Genomic DNA, 20,061 nt, shown 5'->3' with positions numbered 1-20,061 from the left:
AATAGCGCTCTTACTTTCAAAGCCCTGCTGTGTGACCAAACAGTAGTTTCTGAAGACATATGCGGCATCACCACATTTCAATGAAATTGTGCAACTTTAGATATTTTCACAAGAAAAACTAAATATATATTGACCTAAATTTACCATTAATATAAAGTACAATGTGTTACAAAATAACACTATCAGAATCACGGGGATATGTTAAGCATTCCAGTGTTATTGCCACATAAATTGATACATGTCAGATTTAAAAAACGGTGCTTGGTCATGAAGCTCAAAATTGGCTGTAACTAATAGGTTACAAATCAATATTAAAATAAAAGAAATCATGGCATATTTCCTTTCATCACAAGTAATGCTCATCTTTCTACTGCTTAGCTTAGAAAGAGTTAAATTACAAAAGCCAGAAGAAGTCAGGATGGCCGAGTGGTCTAAGGCGCTGCGTTCAGGTTGCAGTCTCTCCTGGAGGCGTGGGTTCAAATCCCACTTCTGACATTAGAATTTTCTTTCAAGAAATTGTACAGCTTCACTCCTGTTACTGATTAGTTGGTGGTCCGCTCTATTTGTGGCAATCTCAAATCGAAAACTAAAAGTGATGGGGCTTAGCAAAACCAATTCTCAACGTTGGCACTTTGGCAGTATTCCTTGGGGTCCTTGAGGCAAATCTTAAATGTCCTGAATTTGTGCTTTCACAAAAGACTTCTGGGAACATCAAATAGTTTCTTTGTGCATATGTTAGTTGTTGCTTTGGCATCGGAAAAATACTGTGGATAGGAAAATGGGAGGGACTATTTCATCTCTATGTGTTCTCTGTCCCTATTAGGGCAGAGAGTGAACCTCCTAAGGTGCTGTCGTGGAAGATTCCTAGAAACCAAATTACCAGTAAGTCTAATTTCAGATTTTTTTACCTCAAGGCATCAATAGACTATATATATACTTAATAAACAAAAGCTAAAAGAGCCGATGAACACAGTTTAACAAGTCTGAAATGCGCATGTGATACTGACATCAAAGTTTCACCACATTTTGGGACAAATGTTTTCACTTTCAACATTAACAATCAGTAGAATATTTTCTCTAAATTTGCATCTCCTATCTTCACTCCAATTGTTTGCACCTAAGAAAAAAATAAAGCTTGATGCAACATTATGCTTACAAATTGTGTTTTATGCTCAATCATCACCTGTCCTACAGAGACACAGTCAGAATTACCCTGGTGAATTGAGTAAAATTGAAAATGTAAAAAAAATGCAGAATTGCTGTTTTTTCTATTCATTCACAAAGAATTAATGTAAGTTCTTAAATATGTACGCAAAATAGCGGGACTTTCAAATATAGATAATCTTGCAAAAACAAGTCAAAGTAAAAATAAATACATCCAGTTGTGACATCTACAGTGTGTTGAACATTCCTGAATCTAAGTGTGTCCTGCCGAAATAGCTCAGTTGGGAGAGCATTAGACTGAAGATCTAAAGGTCCCTGGTTCAATCCCGGGTTTCGGCATAAGTTTTTTTCTTCACCCATTAAATTTTAAGCAGAAAATAAACAAAGCATATGGACTGACTGTTTACAGAGAATGTAAAAATCCTAATCATTATAACTATCTACAGGAAATAAAATGATAGAAACTTGAGATCTGAACACTTTTAACTTTTGAAGAAAATAATATTTTTTGTAATTTTTCCTTCATTCTGGACGTCATCACTTTGTTTTATTTTAGTTTGACTTAGCTGTATGAGGATTTAAAGGAAACCTGATAGCTAAAACGGGCAGCATGTATCAGACACTAGCTGAATGATTTCAGCCATTTATGTTTGACTATGAATCGTTGTGGCATTACTGAGACAAATATGCTTCAAAAATATGCCAGGAACAAAGCAGTTTGGGGAAAAAGCCAGGAAGGCAAAAAACACAAGCCCCAACTCAGGACCGTCATCTTTCATTCTAAAAATAGGGGTTTCCACGTTAATGGTAAGACAAAGAATCCACAGATTTGGCATTTCTCTAGCGAGGAGAGCCCACTTAAAATGTATGGGGTGCTTGTCTCCATAAGCGCAAGCTGGGCACTAAACTGGCTTATTTGCAATTCTGGATGTTGCAGAGTGAAAACACCTGTTGGACAATAATAGTAATTGCTGGCGTTGATGAATTCATTGTGAGGAGTAATTTATAAAATGGGATCACTTTGGAGGGGTTTCTGCTGTTTTGGTACTTTTGGAACCCCGCAAATGTCACCCTCAAAATATTCTTGCAAAATCTGCATTCCCAAAACCCAAATAGCGCTCTTACTTTCAAAGCCCTGCTGTGTGACCAAACAGTAGTTTCTGAAGACATATGCGGCATCACCACATTTCAATGAAATTGTGCAACTTTAGATATTTTCACAAGAAAAACTAAATATATATTGACCTAAATTTACCATTAATATAAAGTACAATGTGTTACAAAATAACACTATCAGAATCACGGGGATATGTTAAGCATTCCAGTGTTATTGCCACATAAATTGATACATGTCAGATTTAAAAAACGGTGCTTGGTCATGAAGCTCAAAATTGGCTGTAACTAATAGGTTACAAATCAATATTAAAATAAAAGAAATCATGGCATATTTCCTTTCATCACAAGTAATGCTCATCTTTCTACTGCTTAGCTTAGAAAGAGTTAAATTACAAAAGCCAGAAGAAGTCAGGATGGCCGAGTGGTCTAAGGCGCTGCGTTCAGGTTGCAGTCTCTCCTGGAGGCGTGGGTTCAAATCCCACTTCTGACATTAGAATTTTCTTTCAAGAAATTGTACAGCTTCACTCCTGTTACTGATTAGTTGGTGGTCCGCTCTATTGGTGGCAATCTCAAATCGATAACTTAAAGTGATGGGGCTTAGCAAAACCAATTCTCAACGTTGGCACTTTGGCAGTATTCCTTGGGGTCCTTGAGGCAAATCTTAAATGTCCTGAATTTGTGCTTTCACAAAAGACTTCTGGGAACATCATATAGTTTCTTTGTGCATATGTTAGTTGTTGCTTTGGCATCGGAAAAATACTGTGGATAGGAAAATGGGAGGGACTATTTCATCTCTATGTGTTCTCTGTCCCTATTAGGGCAGAGAGTGAACCTCCTAAGGTGCTGTCGTGGAAGATTCCTAGAAACCAAATTACCAGTAAGTCTAATTTCAGATTTTTTTACCTCAAGGCATCAATAGACTATATATATACTTAATAAACAAAAGCTAAAACAGCAGATGAACATAGTTTAACAAGTCTGAAATGCGCATGTGATACTGACATCAAAGTTTCACCACATTTTGGGACAAATGTTTTCACTTTCAACATTAACAATCAGTAGAATATTTTCTCTAAATTTGCATCTCCTATCTTCACTCCAATTGTTTGCACCTAAGAAAAAAATAAAGCTTGATGCAACATTATGCTTACAAATTGTGTTTTATGCTCAATCATCACCTGTCCTACAGAGACACAGTCAGAATTACCCTGGTGAATTGAGTAAATTTGAAAATGTAAAAAAAATGAAGAATTGCTGTTTTTTCTATTCATTCACAAAGAATTAATGTAAGTTCTTAAATATGTACGCAAAATAGCGGGACTTTCAAATATAGATAATCTTGCAAAAACAAGTCAAAGTAAAAATAAATACATCCAGTTGTGACATCTACAGTGTGTTGAACATTCCTGAATCTAAGTGTGTCCTGCCGAAATAGCTCAGTTGGGAGAGCGTTAGACTGAAGATCTAAAGGTCGCTGGTTCAATCCCAGGTTTCGGCAAAAGTTTTTTTCTTCACCCATTAAATTATAAGCAGAAAATAAACAAAGCATATGGACTGACTGTTTACAGAGAATGTCAAAATCCTAATCATTATAACTATCTACAGGAAATAAAATGATAGAAACTTGAGAACTGAACACTTTTAACTTTTGAGGAAAATAATATTTTTTGTAATTTTTCCTTCATTCTGGACGTCATCACTTTGTTTTATTGTAGTTTGACTTAGCTGTATGAGGATTTAAAGGAAACCTGATAGCTAAAACGGGCAGCATGTATCAGACACTAGCTGAATGATTTCAGCCATTTATGTTTGACTATGAATCGCTGTGGCATTACTGAGACAAATATGCTTAAAAAATATGCCAGGAACAAAGCTGTTTGGGGAAAAAGCCAGGAAGGCAAAAAACACAATCCCCAACTCAGGACCATTATCTTTCATTCTAAAAATAGGGGTTTCCACGTTAATGGTAAGACAAAGAATCCACAGATTTGGCTTTTCTCTAGCGAGGAGAGCCCACTTAAAATGTATGGGGTGCTTGTCTCCATAAGCGAAAGCAGGGCACTAAACTGGCTTATTTGCAATTCTGGATGTTGCAGAGTGAAAACACCTGTTGGACAATAGTAGTAATTGCTGGCGTTGATGAATTCATTGTGAGGAGTAATTTATAAAATGGGATCACTTTGGAGGGGTTTCTGCTGTTTTTGTACTTTTGCAACTCCGCAAATGTCACCCTCAAAATATTCTTGCAAAATCTGCATTCCCAAAACCCAAATAGCGCTCTTACTTTCAAAGTCCTGCTGTGTGACCAAACAGTAGTTTCTGAAGACATATGCGGCATCACCGCATTTCAATGAAATTGTGCAACTTTAGATATTTTCACAAGAAAAACTAAATATATATTGACCTAAATTTACCATTAATATAAAGTACAATGTGTTACAAAATAACACTATCAGAATCACGGGGATATGTTAAGCATTCCAGTGTTATTGCCACATAAATTGATACATGTCAGATTTAAAAAACGGTGCTTGGTCATGAAGCTCAAAATTGGCTGTAACTAATAGGTTACAAATCAATATTAAAATAAAAGAAATCATTGCATATTTCCTTTCATCACAAGTAATGCTCATCTTTCTACTGCTTAGCTTAGAAAGAGTTAAATTACAAAAGCCACAAGTAGTCAGGATGGCCGAGCAGTCTGAGGCGCTGCGTTCAGGTCCCAGTCTCTTCTGGAGGCGTGGGTTCGAATCCCTCTTCTGACATTAGAATTTTCTTTCAAGAAATTGTACAGCTTCACTCCTGTTACTGATTAGTTGGTGGTCCGCTCTATTGGTGGCAATCTCAAATCGATAACTTAAAGTGATGGGGCTTAGCAAAACCAATTCTCAACGTTGGCACTTTGGCAGTATTCCTTGGGGTCCTTGAGGCAAATCTTAAATGTCCTGAATTTGTGCTTTCACAAAAGACTTCTGGGAACATCATATAGTTTCTTTGTGCATATGTTAGTTGTTGCTTTGGCATCGGAAAAATACTGTGGATAGGAAAATGGGAGGGACTATTTCATCTCTATGTGTTCTCTGTCCCTATTAGGGCAGAGAGTGAACCTCCTAAGGTGCTGTCGTGGAAGATTCCTAGAAACCAAATTACCAGTAAGTCTAATTTCAGATTTTTTTACCTCAAGGCATCAATAGACTATATATATACTTAATAAACAAAAGCTAAAACAGCAGATGAACATAGTTTAACAAGTCTGAAATGCGCATGTGATACTGACATCAAAGTTTCACCACATTTTGGGACAAATGTTTTCACTTTCAACATTAACAATCAGTAGAATATTTTCTCTAAATTTGCATCTCCTATCTTCACTCCAATTGTTTGCACCTAAGAAAAAAATAAAGCTTGATGCAACATTATGCTTACAAATTGTGTTTTATGCTCAATCATCACCTGTCCTACAGAGACACAGTCAGAATTACCCTGGTGAATTGAGTAAATTTGAAAATGTAAAAAAAATGAAGAATTGCTGTTTTTTCTATTCATTCACAAAGAATTAATGTAAGTTCTTAAATATGTACGCAAAATAGCGGGACTTTCAAATATAGATAATCTTGCAAAAACAAGTCAAAGTAAAAATAAATACATCCAGTTGTGACATCTACAGTGTGTTGAACATTCCTGAATCTAAGTGTGTCCTGCCGAAATAGCTCAGTTGGGAGAGCGTTAGACTGAAGATCTAAAGGTCCCTGGTTCAATCCCAGGTTTCGGCAAAAGTTTTTTTCTTCACCCATTAAATTTTAAGCAGAAAATAAACAAAGCATATGGACTGACTGTTTACAGAGAATGTAAAAATCCTAATCATTATAACTATCTACAGGAAATAATGACATCTACAGTGTGTTGAACATTCCTGAATCTAAGTGTGTCCTGCCGAAATAGCTCAGTTGGGAGAGTGTTAGACTGAAGATCTAAATGTCCCTGGTTCAATCCCAGGTTTCGGCAAAAGTTTTTTTCTTCACCCATTAAATTTTAAGCAGAAAATAAACAAAGCATATGGACTGACTGTTTACAGAGAATGTAAAAATCCTAATCATTATAACTATCTACAGGAAATAAAATGATAGAAACTTGAGAACTGAACACTTTTAACTTTTGAGGAAAATAATATTTTTTGTAATTTTTCCTTCATTCTGGACGTCATCACTTTGTTTTATTGTAGTTTGACTTAGCTGTATGAGGATTTAAAGGAAACCTGATAGCTAAAACGGGCAGCATGTATCAGACACTAGCTGAATGATTTCAGCCATTTATGTTTGACTATGAATCGCTGTGGCATTACTGAGACAAATATGCTTAAAAAATATGCCAGGAACAAAGCTGTTTGGGGAAAAAGCCAGGAAGGCAAAAAACACAATCCCCAACTCAGGACCATTATCTTTCATTCTAAAAATAGGGGTTTCCACGTTAATGGTAAGACAAAGAATCCACAGATTTGGCTTTTCTCTAGCGAGGAGAGCCCACTTAAAATGTATGGGGTGCTTGTCTCCATAAGCGAAAGCAGGGCACTAAACTGGCTTATTTGCAATTCTGGATGTTGCAGAGTGAAAACACCTGTTGGACAATAGTAGTAATTGCTGGCGTTGATGAATTCATTGTGAGGAGTAATTTATAAAATGGGATCACTTTGGAGGGGTTTCTGCTGTTTTTGTACTTTTGCAACTCCGCAAATGTCACCCTCAAAATATTCTTGCAAAATCTGCATTCCCAAAACCCAAATAGCGCTCTTACTTTCAAAGTCCTGCTGTGTGACCAAACAGTAGTTTCTGAAGACATATGCGGCATCACCGCATTTCAATGAAATTGTGCAACTTTAGATATTTTCACAAGAAAAACTAAATATATATTGACCTAAATTTACCATTAATATAAAGTACAATGTGTTACAAAATAACACTATCAGAATCACGGGGATATGTTAAGCATTCCAGTGTTATTGCCACATAAATTGATACATGTCAGATTTAAAAAACGGTGCTTGGTCATGAAGCTCAAAATTGGCTGTAACTAATAGGTTACAAATCAATATTAAAATAAAAGAAATCATGGCATATTTCCTTTCATCACAAGTAATGCTCATCTTTCTACTGCTTAGCTTAGAAAGAGTTAAATTACAAAAGCCACAAGTAGTCAGGATGGCCGAGCAGTCTAAGGCGCTGCGTTCAGGTCCCAGTCTCTTCTGGAGGCGTGGGTTCGAATCCCTCTTCTGACATTAGAATTTTCTTTCAAAAAATTGTACAGCTTCACTCCTGTTACTGATTAGTTGGTGGTCCGCTCTATTGGTGGCAATCTCAAATCGATAACTTAAAGTGATGGGGCTTAGCAAAACCAATTCTCAACGTTGGCACTTTGGCAGTATTCCTTGGGGTCCTTGAGGCAAATCTTAAATGTCCTGAATTTGTGCTTTCACAAAAGACTTCTGGGAACATCATATAGTTTCTTTGTGCATATGTTAGTTGTTGCTTTGGCATCGGAAAAATACTGTGGATAGGAAAATGGGAGGGACTATTTCATCTCTATGTGTTCTCTGTCCCTATTAGGGCAGAGAGTGAACCTCCTAAGGTGCTGTCGTGGAAGATTCCTAGAAACCAAATTACCAGTAAGTCTAATTTCAGATTTTTTTACCTCAAGGCATCAATAGACTATATATATACTTAATAAACAAAAGCTAAAACAGCAGATGAACATAGTTTAACAAGTCTGAAATGCGCATGTGATACTGACATCAAAGTTTCACCACATTTTGGGACAAATGTTTTCACTTTCAACATTAACAATCAGTAGAATATTTTCTCTAAATTTGCATCTCCTATCTTCACTCCAATTGTTTGCACCTAAGAAAAAAATAAAGCTTGATGCAACATTATGCTTACAAATTGTGTTTTATGCTCAATCATCACCTGTCCTACAGAGACACAGTCAGAATTACCCTGGTGAATTGAGTAAATTTGAAAATGTAAAAAAAATGAAGAATTGCTGTTTTTTCTATTCATTCACAAAGAATTAATGTAAGTTCTTAAATATGTACGCAAAATAGCGGGACTTTCAAATATAGATAATCTTGCAAAAACAAGTCAAAGTAAAAATAAATACATCCAGTTGTGACATCTACAGTGTGTTGAACATTCCTGAATCTAAGTGTGTCCTGCCGAAATAGCTCAGTTGGGAGAGCGTTAGACTGAAGATCTAAAGGTCCCTGGTTCAATCCCAGGTTTCGGCAAAAGTTTTTTTCTTCACCCATTAAATTTTAAGCAGAAAATAAACAAAGCATATGGACTGACTGTTTACAGAGAATGTAAAAATCCTAATCATTATAACTATCTACAGGAAATAAAATGATAGAAACTTGAGAACTGAACACTTTTAACTTTTGAGGAAAATAATATTTTTTGTAATTTTTCCTTCATTCTGGACGTCATCACTTTGTTTTATTTTAGTTTGACTTAGCTGTATGAGGATTTAAAGGAAACCTGATAGCTAAAACGGGCAGCATGTATCAGACACTAGCTGAATGATTTCAGCCATTTATGTTTGACTATGAATCGCTGTGGCATTACTGAGACAAATATGCTTAAAAAATATGCCAGGAACAAAGCTGTTTGGGGAAAAAGCCAGGAAGGTAAAAAACACAATCCCCAACTCAGGACCATTATCTTTCATTCTAAAAATAGGGGTTTCCACGTTAATGGTAAGACAAAGAATCCACAGATTTGGCTTTTCTCTAGCGAGGAGAGCCCACTTAAAATGTATGGGGTGCTTGTCTCCATAAGCGAAAGCAGGGCACTAAACTGGCTTATTTGCAATTCTGGATGTTGCAGAGTGAAAACACCTGTTGGACAATAGTAGTAATTGCTGGCGTTGATGAATTCATTGTGAGGAGTAATTTATAAAATGGGATCACTTTGGAGGGGTTTCTGCTGTTTTTGTACTTTTGCAACTCCGCAAATGTCACCCTCAAAATATTCTTGCAAAATCTGCATTCCCAAAACCCAAATAGCGCTCTTACTTTCAAAGTCCTGCTGTGTGACCAAACAGTAGTTTCTGAAGACATATGGGGCATCACCGCATTTCAATGAAATTGTGCAACTTTAGATATTTTCACAAGAAAAACTAAATATATATTGACCTAAATTTACCATTAATATAAAGTACAATGTGTTACAAAATAACACTATCAGAATCACGGGGATATGTTAAGCATTCCAGTGTTATTGCCACATAAATTGATACATGTCAGATTTAAAAAACGGTGCTTGGTCATGAAGCTCAAAATTGTCTGTAACTAATAGGTTACAAATCAATATTAAAATAAAAGAAATCATGGCATATTTCCTTTCATCACAAGTAATGCTCATCTTTCTACTGCTTAGCTTAGAAAGAGTTAAATTTCAAAAGCCAGAAGAAGTCAGGATGGCCGAGTGGTCTAAGGCGCTGCGTTCAGGTTGCAGTCTCTCCTGGAGGCGTGGGTTCAAATCCCACTTCTGACATTAGAATTTTCTTTCAAGAAATTGTACAGCTTCACTCCTGTTACTGATTAGTTGGTGGTCCGCTCTATTGGTGGCAATCTCAAATCGATAACTTAAAGTGATGGGGCTTAGCAAAACCAATTCTCAACGTTGGCACTTTGGCAGTATTCCTTGGGGTCCTTGAGGCAAATCTTAAATGTCCTGAATTTGTGCTTTCACAAAAGACTTCTGGGAACATCAAATAGTTTCTTTGTGCATATGTTAGTTGTTGCTTTGGCATCGGAAAAATACTGTGGATAGGAAAATGGGAGGGACTATTTCATCTCTATGTGTTCTCTGTCCCTATTAGGGCAGAGAGTGAACCTCCTAAGGTGCTGTCGTGGAAGATTCCTAGAAACCAAATTACCAGTAAGTCTAATTTCAGATTTTTTTACCTCAAGGCATCAATAGACTATATATATACTTAATAAACAAAAGCTAAAAGAGCAGATGAACACAGTTTAACAAGTCTGAAATGCGCATGTGATACTGACATCAAAGTTTCACCACATTTTGGGACAAATGTTTTCACTTTCAACATTAACAATCAGTAGAATATTTTCTCTAAATTTGCATCTCCTATCTTCACTCCAATTGTTTGCACCTAAGAAAAAAATAAAGCTTGATGCAACATTATGCTTACAAATTGTGTTTTATGCTCAATCATCACCTGTCCTACAGAGACACAGTCAGAATTACCCTGGTGAATTGAGTAAATTTGAAAATGTAAAAAAAATGCAGAATTGCTGTTTTTTCTATTCATTCACAAAGAATTAATGTAAGTTCTTAAATATGTACGCAAAATAGCGGGACTTTCAAATATAGATAATCTTGCAAAAACAAGTCAAAGTAAAAATAAATACATCTTGTTGTGACATCTACAGTGTGTTGAACATTCCTGAATCTAAGTGTGTCCTGCCGAAATAGCTCAGTTGGGAGAGCGTTAGACTGAAGATCTAAAGGTCCCTGGTTCAATCCCAGGTTTCGGCAAAAGTTTTTTTCTTCACCCATTAAATTTTAAGCAGAAAATAAACAAAGCATATGGACTGACTGTTTACAGAGAATGTAAAAATCCTAATCAATATAACTATCTACAGGAAATAAAATGATAGAAACTTGAGAACTGAACACTTTTAACTTTTGAGGAAAATAATATTTTTTGTAATTTTTCCTTCATTCTGGACGTCATCACTTTGTTTTATTTTAGTTTGACTTAGCTGTATGAGGATTTAAAGGAAACCTCATAGCTAATACAGGCAGCATGTATCAGACACTAGCTGAATGATTTCAGCCATTTATGTTTGACTATGAATCGCTGTGGCATTACTGAGACAAATATGCTTCAAAAATATGCCAGGAACAAAGCTGTTTGGGGAAAAAGCCAGGAAGGCAAAAAACACAAGCCCCAACTCAGGACCGTCATCTTTCATTCTAAAAATAGGGGTTTCTACGTTAATGGTAAGACAAAAAATCCACAGATTTGGCATTTCTCCAGCGAGGAGAGCCCACTTAAAATGTATGGGGTGCTTGTCTCCATAAGCGCAAGCTTGGCACTAAACTGGCTTATTTGCAATTCTTGATGTTGCAGAGTGACAACACCTGTTGGACAATAATAGTAATTGCTGGTGTTGATGAATTCATTGTGAGGAGTAATTTATAAAATGGGATCACTTTGGAGGGGTTTCTGCTGTTTTGATACTTTTGGAACTCCGCAAATGTCACCCTCAAAATATTCTTGCAAAATCTGCATTCCCAAAACCCAAATAGCGCTCTTACTTTCAAAGCTCTGCTGTGTGACCAAACAGTAGTTTCTGAAGACATATGGGGCATCACCGCATTTCAATGAAATTGTGCAATTTTAGATATTTTCACAAGAAAAACTAAATATATATTGATCTAAATTTAAAATTAATATAAAGTACAATGTGTTACAAAATAACACTATCAGAATCACGGGGATATGTTAAGCATTCCAGTGTTATTGCCACATAAATTGATACATGTCAGATTTAAAAAACGGTGCTTGGTCATAAAGCTCAAAATTGGCTGTAACTAATAGGTTACAAATCAATATTAAAATAAAAGAAATCATGGTATATTTCCTTTCATCACAAGTAATGCTCATCTTTCTACTGCTTAGCTTAGAAATAGTTAAATTACAAAAGCCAAAAGAAGTCAGGATGGCCGAGCGGTCTAAGGCGCTGCGTTCAGGTCGCAGTCTCTCCTGGAGGTGTGGGTTCGAATCCCACTTCTGACATTAGCATTTTCTTTCAAGAAATTGTATATCTTCACTCCTGTTACTGATTAGTTGGGGGTCCGCTCTATTGGTGGCAATCTCAAATTGAAAACTAAAAGTGATGGGGCTTAGCAAAACCAATTCTCAACGTTGGCACTTTGGCAGTATTCCTGGGGGTCCTTGAGGCAAATCTTAAATGTCCTGAATTTGTGCTTTCAAAAAAGACTTCTGGGAACATCAAATAGTTTCTTTGTGCATATGTTAGTTGTTGCTCTGGCATCAGAAAAATACTGTGGATAGGAAAATGGGAGGGACTATTTCATCTCTATGTGTTCTCTGTCCCTATTAGGGCAGAGAGTGAACCTCCTAAGGTGCTGTCGTGGAAGATTCCTAGAAACCGAATTACCAGTAAGTCTAATTTCAGATTTTTTTTACCTCAGTCATCAATAGACTATAAATATACTTAATAAACAAAAGCTAAAAGAGCAGATGAACATAGTTTAACAAGTCTGAAATGCGCATGTGATACTGACATCAAAGTTTCACCACATTTTGGGACAAATGTTTTCACTTTCAACATTAACAATCAGTAGAATATTTTCTCTAAATTTGCATCTCCTATCTAGTGTTGAGCCACCCCCGTAGTGTTCGAGTTCGGTTCGTCGAACACCCGTGTGTTCGCCGAACTGTTCGTCGAACTGTTCGTCGAACACCTTCGAACACCGTTAAAACCAATGGCAGGCAAACAAAAACACATAGAAACACATAGAAAACACCTTCAAAGGTGTCCAAAAGCTGACAAACTGCTCAGAAGACATAACTAACACATGGAAAAGTGACAAGTACATATAGTCATGCGAAAACAAAAGAGGTGGAGGAGTAAAAGGAGGGGGAGACACAGATATAGGCATGTCATGCCCTTCTAAAATCCAAAAAGTGAGAAGCCGACACGGCCAGTCCGTTCCTGCCCGTGCCACCTCCGTGTCGCCGGGTTTGTGCCAGAGCCGCGGTGGACCCTGACGGCCAGCCCCCCTCTCCTAATACTGGTGCCTGTCCGCTGGTGGGTCGAGCCCCCCGCGGTGGGTGGGGAGTAACATCTGCAGAAGAAAGACCATCTTCCAGCCAAACTAACATGTCGACTTCTTTTCGTGGACAATGTGATACGATCCCTTTGTTACGGACACGCCCATCGCTACAAATTCCAGATGAGGCACAAAAACAGCAGGTGCTTCAGCGGATATCAAGTTCTCCTTCAAGTGGGCTCTCCTCCACCTCAACTTCAACATCACAAATACTCCAGTCCTCAGAGGTGTCACCCCAATCGCACTTGCTTCCTCACAGCTCCCAAGTCTGCAGCTGCCCGTCTGAGTATGGGGTAACACAGATGGTTGAGTCTGCACAGCTGTTTACTCATACTATAGCCTGGGAAACGGAGGTCTGCTCCAGAGCTTCTGTTAATCCAGACGAGGAAATGATCTGCACTGATGCCCAGAATCTTTATAAGTCGGATCCAGGACCAGATGAAAAAGGTTCTGAGCATAATGTAGACCCTCGTTCCCAAACTGTAACTCCTGTTGGTGGAGACAATGATGAAGACGATGATGAGACTCAAATACCTGATTGGAGCGACAACTTGACTTTTCGGTCAGGGCAGGAAGAGGTTGGCTTTGAGGACGACGGGTGTGATAACTAGAGATGAGCGTTGTTCTACTCGAACTGTTCGCCAATCTCAAATTCGAGCTGTTTTGGGCGGTGTTCGAGCCGTTCGGCAAACACGAACAATTTGATAAAAATTCGGCTGTTCGAGGTTATGTTCGATAACTGTTCGTGCACCAAAATCATAACTGGATTTTTTCTCAGTAATGATGAAAATTAATGTTAATACGCAGTTTGAGTGTACAGCGGGGTGGGGGGAGGGGCAGAGGATGGATCTCTGCAGGAACAATGAAGATCTCCATTTTTTTTTCTCTTTCCCGCATTTGCAGTGGGGAGGTGCAATCTGTCAGCCTATCAGCAGCGCACACACGGAGCGAAGTGCTTTTTTTCACACAAGCAAGGGCATGTGTCATTGTCAGTGTATGTCACATGTCCTTGCCCTATAAGACCAAGCCATTTTCCCCGTCGCCACCATTTTCTCACTGCTGCAGCTGCATGTTAGACGGCACCGCTGTTGCTGTGTGCGCTATACCTTGTTAATTTCAAGCCAATTTTCGCACAAATATACATATAGCTTGGAAGTAGGGAATAGTTGTGATTGCAGTCCTTTTAAGGACTAGGTTACAGCATTTCCTACGACTTTTATCAGGGAGGTCTGTGCTCTTAAATAGATAGGTTGTGTGAGTAAAGACTAATTGTAATTGGAGTCCTTTTCAGGACTAGGTTACATCAGTTCCTATCAGTTTTTGCCAGGCAGGTCTGTGCCAGTGCTGTGCAAGTTTTTTTCACAGCATTTGGCTGAATCTAGCAAAGCTAATCCTTTTTGGCCTATTGCAGAGTGTGTTAGTCAGTGGAGTAGCCTATCTGTGTTGCAAGATATACCACCTGTGTATAGAATACCAATTTTTTTACTGCACCTAGTGAAGTAAAATCTTTTGGGCATAGCATCATTCTATTAGTCCATCTATACTGACCTCCATCAGGTTGCAAACTGAATATATTTTTTTCTGCATCTACCTCTGAAAAAATATTGGGCTTCTAGCTGTGTGTGGGACTTGTTGTATTAGTCCATCTATACTGACCTCCATCCGGTTGCAAACTGAATATATTTTTTTCTGCATCTACCTCTGAAAAAATTTTGGGCTTCTAGCTGTGTGTGGGACTTGTTCTATTAATCCATCTATACTGACCTCCATCAGGTTGCAGACTGAATATATTTTTTTCTGCATCTACCTCTGAAAAAATATTGGGCTTCTAGCTGTGTGTGGGACTTGTTGTATTAGTCCATCTATACTGACCTCCATCAGGTTGCAAACTGAATATATTTTTTTCTGCATCTACCTCTGAAAAAATATTGGGCTTCTAGCTGTGTGTGGGACTTGTTCTATTAATCCATCTATACTGACCTCCATCAGGTTGCAAACTGAATATATTTTTTTCTGCATCTACCTCTGAAAAAATATTGGGCTTCTAGCTGTGTGTGGGACTTGTTGTATTTGTCCATCTATACTGACCTCCATCAGGTTGCAAACTGAATATATTTTTTTCTGCATCTACCTCTGAAAAAATATTGGGCTTCTAGCTGTGTGTGGGTCTTGTTCTATTAATCCATCTATACTGACCTCCATCAGGTTGCAAACTGAATATATTTTTTTCTGCATCTACCTCTGAAAAAATATTGGGCTTCTAGCTGTGTGTGGGTCTTGTTCTATTAATCCATCTATACTGACCTCCATCACGTTGCAAACTGAATATATTTTTTTCTGCATCTACCTCTGAAAAAATATTGGGCTTCTAGCTGTGTGTGGGTCTTGTTCTATTAATCCATCTATACTGACCTCCATCAGGTTGCAAACTGAATATATTTTTTTCTGCATCTACCTCTGAAAAAATATTGGGCTTCCAGCTGTGTGTGGGACTTGTTGTATTAGTCCATCTATACTGACCTCCATCAGGTTGCAAACTGAATATATTTTTTTCTGCATCTACCTCTGAAAAAATATTGGGCTTCTAGCTGTGTGTGGGTCTTGTTCTATTAATCCATCTATACTGACCTCCATCAGGTTGCAAACTGAATATATTTTTTTCGGCATCTACCTCTGAAAAAATATTGGGCTTCTAGCTGTGTGTGGGTCTTGTTCTATTAATCCATCTATACTGACCTCCATCAGGTTGCAAACTGAATATATTTTTTTCTGCATCTACCTCTGAAAAAATATTGGGCTTCTAGCTGTGTGTGGGTCTTGTTCTATTAATCCATCTATACTGACCTCCATCAGGTTGCAAACTGAATATATTTTTTTCTGCATCTACCTCTGAAAAAATATTGGGCTTCTAGCTGTGTGTGGGACTTGTTGTATTAGTCCATCTATACTGACCTCCATCCGGTTGCAAACTGAATATATTTTTTTCTGCATCTACCTCTGAAAAAATATTGGGCTTCTAGCTGTGTGTGGGTCTTGTTCTATTAATCCATCTATACTGACCTCCATCAGGTTGCAAACTGAATATAATTTTTTTCTGCATCTAGCTCTGAAAAAATATTTGGCCTTCTAGTAGTGTGTCGGACTTTCTCTATTAGTCCATCTATACTGACCTCCATCAGGTTGCAAATTAAAACTAATTTTTATCTGCATCTACAGTACCTCTGAAAAAATATTTGGGCTTCTAGCTGTGTGTGGGACTTGTTGTATTAGTCCATCTATACTGACCTCCATCAGGTTGCAAATTCAAAATAATTTTTTTCTGCATCTAACCCAGCCAATAGTTTTGGCCTAATACCACAGTTTGGCCACTCAGCTCTGCTCGGTTACCATCCATTGTTTTTTTGTGCAAACAACTCCAGAGTTGTGAATTAGTTAACCACCAAAATGAGTGGAAAAAGGCCTGCTGCTGGTGGAAAGGGGAATAGGCGTGTTGGGAAGGGGAAAAAAGGTTGTGTCCGTGGGGTAGGTGTTAAAGCAATAGGAACATCTGCAGAAGAAAGACCATCTTCCAGCCAAACTAAAATGTCTACTTCTTTTAGCGGACAATGTGATAAGATCCCTTTCTTACGGCCACGCCAATCGCTACAAATTCCAGATGAGGCACAAAAACAGCAGGTGCTTCAACGGATATCAAGTGCTCCTTTAAGTGGGCTCTCCTCCACATCAACTTCAACATCACAAATACTCCAGTCCTCAAAGGTGTCACCCAAATCGCACTTGCTTCCTCACAGCTCCCAAATCTCCAGCTGCCCGTCTGAGTATGAGGTAGAACAGATGGTTGAGTCTGCAGAGCTGTTTATTCATACTATAGCCTGGGAATCAGAGGTCGACTCCAGCGCTTCTGTGAATCCAGACGAGGAAATGATCTGCACTGATGCCCAGAATCTTTATGAGTCGGATCCAGGACCAGACGCAGAAGGTTCTTACCATAATGTAGACCCTCATTCCCAAACTGTAACTCCTGTTGGTGGAGACAATGAGGAAGACGATGATAAGACTCAAATACCTGATTGGAGCGACAACTTTAGTTTTTTGTCAGGGCAGGAACAGGTTGGCTCTGAGGACGACGGGTGTGATAACGCACAGGGTGATGATGATGAGGTCGGAGATCCCACTTACTGTCAACCCACAGTCAGCCAAGAGATGAAGTCAGCAGAGGAGGTGGAGGAAGATGCTAGTGACGACGAGGTCAGGTTGCGCCTTCCTGGACAGAGACGTAGTACTGGAAGCACGTCAACAACTGCATCCTCAAACACAACTCTGCCTCTCACCACAAGTCGTGGTGGCTCTTCAGGTCGCATGGGTGCTAAGCCTTGCATAGCCTGGGCATTTTTTCAGATCGATAAAGATGACCCAACTCGTGTTATCTGTAACATTTGTCAGCAAAAGCTAAGTAGAGGCCAAAAAATACATAGTTTGAGTACTTCATGCATGAACCGGCACATGGACATGAAGCATAAGTTGCAGTGGGAAGCTCAGTGTGCTACAATGCGGCCTAGCCGGCCGGGCCAACCACAGTCTGCCATATCTTGTGCATCCGCGGCCTCTTCATCCTCTGTGACTGGGGGGACAGCAGTCACACCTGTTTTGGGGCGCAGACCTGCCACCTCTTTACCCGCAACAGCCAGCGTGATTGGCAGGTCATCATTTTCTTTGGAGGTGGTAACACCAGCTGGTGTTGAGCGCTGTCCGACATCGATAGCACCACCTTTGGATGAAGGCAACCTAACATGTCCGCCTGCATCTTCCTCACAGACCGGCAGTTTGCCGGGGACACCCTTATCAACCCCGTCTAAGCACAATAGCCAGCCCTCGGTCCCTCAGATGTGGACAAGTAAAAGACCATTTCCTCCTAGCCATGAGAAAGCTAAGAGGTTGAATTTCACCATCTGCAAGCTCTTGGCTACAGAAATGCTGCCTTTCCGCCTGGTGGACACAGAGGATTTTCGAGACCTTATGTCCGTCGCAGTGCCCCAGTACCAGATGCCCAGTCGGCACTACTTCTCAAAGAAAGGTGTGCCTGCGCTCCACCAGCATGTCGCACACAACATCACCGCTTCTTTGAGAAACTCTGTGTGTGACAGGGTGCATTTCACCACAGACACTTGGACGAGTAGGCATGGACAGGGGCGTTACATGTCGCTGACTGGGCACTGGGTAACTATGGTGACAGCAGGACAAGGGGCTGCTGTCCAAGTCTTGCCGTCCCCACGAGTTGTGCGTCAATCCTCTTTATGTCAAAGTTCCTCCACTGCTTCTGCCTCCTCAACCTCCTCTCGGTCTTCCACCTGCACCCAAAGCCTGTCTGGTCATGCCACAAGCTTTCTAACTGCGCAGAAGGGATCCTGCACACCTCCTTACTATGCTGGCAGTAGGGCTCAACGTCATCAGGCGGTTTTTACATTGAAATGTCTGGGAAATGTGAGTCACACAGCTGAGGAGTTGTGGTCAGCTCTGGAGAACCAATTTCATGAATGGTTGTCTCCACTGGACCTGAAACCAGGGAAGGCCGTGTGCGACAATGCTGCAAACCTGGGTGCGGCCCTTCGCCGGGGCAATGTCACACACGTGCCTTGTATGGCTCACGTTGTTGAACCTGGTTGTCCAGCAATTTTTAGCCCACTATCCCAGACTAGATGGCCTTCTGCAGAGGGCACGGTCGCTGTGTGCTCACTTCCGCCGTTCGCATCCCGCAGCTCAGCGACTTACATCTCTACAGAAGTCGTTGGGCCTGCCACTTCACCGGCTAAAATGCGATGTGCCTACCCGGTGGAATTCAACTCTGCACATGTTGCAGCGACTGTGGCAGCACCGACAAGCCCTGGTGCAATACGTTCTGACGTATAGCCTGGGCCAACGAGATTCAGAGGTGGGGCAAATCACGCTGGAGGAGTGGTCTCAGATCAGGGACCTATGCACCCTTCTGCACAGTTTTGAAATGGCGACGAAGATGTTTAGTGCTGACGATGCCATTATCAGCATGACTATTCCGGTGATTTACATGCTGGAGCACATGTTAAACAGAATTCGGAGTCAGGTGGTGGCACAAGAGGAGGTTGAGGAAGTAGAGGAGGAGGAGTTGTATGCGGAAGGTCTAACATCTGCAAGGTCCAGAAGGTCGGCAGCACCAAGGCGGCAGGCATGTGAGGGTGGGGGAGATGGTTTTACCAGGGCGCATGGTAGCAGCCAAACTAGTGAGGAAGGTGCAGGAGCCCAGGAAGAAGTGGAGGACGAACTGATGGAAGACTCATCAGATGAGGGAGACCTTGATCACATTTCTGTTGTGCGAGGTTGGGGGGAGAGGACAGAGGAAGGAAGCATGATTGTTACCTCGCCACCAACACAACAGGGACTTGGTACTCCTGGATGCGCAACACACATGAGTGCCTTCTTGCTGCACTACCTGCAACATGACCCTCGAATTGTGAGTGCTGTGCGTACTCAGTGAGGGGCTCAGTCCACCCCCAGATAGCTCCGGAGTACTTAGCAGGACCCCCTTCTGTGTGTCCTTTCTCTGGCCTTCTCCCTGCACCTCACACCCAGTGACACTTCTATCCGGTATCCTCGGGCCTTGGCGGGCGACTTGTGTTCCGTCCCCTGGGTCCTATGTGGCTACCTTCTTAGTGAGACTGGTGTGGACTTTTGCCTGCAGTACATGAAATGCTGCAGCCTCCGGTTTCTAGTTGAGCCTTGCTGTTTCTCCTCTAGTTGAGGGACCGGTTCCCCTTATCTGGCCTGACCCCTCTACCTCCTGGTAGCAGCGGGAGTACAGGTGGCCTTCTGCACGGCCGGTAGCCCTAGGGTCCCTTCGGTTCCTGGAGCCTTCCTGCTCCCACTC

The 20,061-nt window shown here is 40.2% G+C and overlaps 10 non-coding genes across 10 annotated transcripts; all 10 read left to right on the top strand.

The window, feature by feature from the left end:
* The first annotated feature begins 412 nt into the window (after nt 1-412).
* TRNAL-CAG (transfer RNA leucine (anticodon CAG)) lies at nt 413-495 on the top strand. The gene has a single exon. It is a non-coding gene; the product is annotated as a tRNA-Leu (tRNA).
* A 935-nt stretch (nt 496-1,430) lies between these two features.
* Nucleotides 1,431-1,503, top strand: TRNAF-GAA (transfer RNA phenylalanine (anticodon GAA)). The gene has a single exon. It is a non-coding gene; the product is annotated as a tRNA-Phe (tRNA).
* A 1,184-nt stretch (nt 1,504-2,687) lies between these two features.
* On the top strand, nt 2,688-2,770 carry TRNAL-CAG (transfer RNA leucine (anticodon CAG)). The gene has a single exon. It is a non-coding gene; the product is annotated as a tRNA-Leu (tRNA).
* Nucleotides 2,771-3,705: 935 nt separating this feature from the next.
* On the top strand, nt 3,706-3,778 carry TRNAF-GAA (transfer RNA phenylalanine (anticodon GAA)). Its single transcript has one exon. It is a non-coding gene; the product is annotated as a tRNA-Phe (tRNA).
* A 2,202-nt stretch (nt 3,779-5,980) lies between these two features.
* On the top strand, nt 5,981-6,053 carry TRNAF-GAA (transfer RNA phenylalanine (anticodon GAA)). Its single transcript has one exon. It is a non-coding gene; the product is annotated as a tRNA-Phe (tRNA).
* A 159-nt stretch (nt 6,054-6,212) lies between these two features.
* Nucleotides 6,213-6,285, top strand: TRNAF-GAA (transfer RNA phenylalanine (anticodon GAA)). Its single transcript has one exon. It is a non-coding gene; the product is annotated as a tRNA-Phe (tRNA).
* Nucleotides 6,286-8,487: 2,202 nt separating this feature from the next.
* On the top strand, nt 8,488-8,560 carry TRNAF-GAA (transfer RNA phenylalanine (anticodon GAA)). Its single transcript has one exon. It is a non-coding gene; the product is annotated as a tRNA-Phe (tRNA).
* A 1,184-nt stretch (nt 8,561-9,744) lies between these two features.
* Nucleotides 9,745-9,827, top strand: TRNAL-CAG (transfer RNA leucine (anticodon CAG)). The gene has a single exon. It is a non-coding gene; the product is annotated as a tRNA-Leu (tRNA).
* A 935-nt stretch (nt 9,828-10,762) lies between these two features.
* TRNAF-GAA (transfer RNA phenylalanine (anticodon GAA)) lies at nt 10,763-10,835 on the top strand. Its single transcript has one exon. It is a non-coding gene; the product is annotated as a tRNA-Phe (tRNA).
* Nucleotides 10,836-12,019: 1,184 nt separating this feature from the next.
* TRNAL-CAG (transfer RNA leucine (anticodon CAG)) lies at nt 12,020-12,102 on the top strand. Its single transcript has one exon. It is a non-coding gene; the product is annotated as a tRNA-Leu (tRNA).
* Nucleotides 12,103-20,061: the final 7,959 nt, after the last annotated feature.

Source organism: Phyllobates terribilis, unplaced genomic scaffold (assembly GCF_046119375.1).
Source record: "Phyllobates terribilis strain yellow unplaced genomic scaffold, ASM4611937v1 Scaffold_12__6_contigs__length_324123572, whole genome shotgun sequence".
NCBI lineage: Eukaryota > Metazoa > Chordata > Amphibia > Anura > Dendrobatidae > Phyllobates > Phyllobates terribilis.
This window is presented reverse-complemented; position numbering and strand designations above follow the sequence as displayed.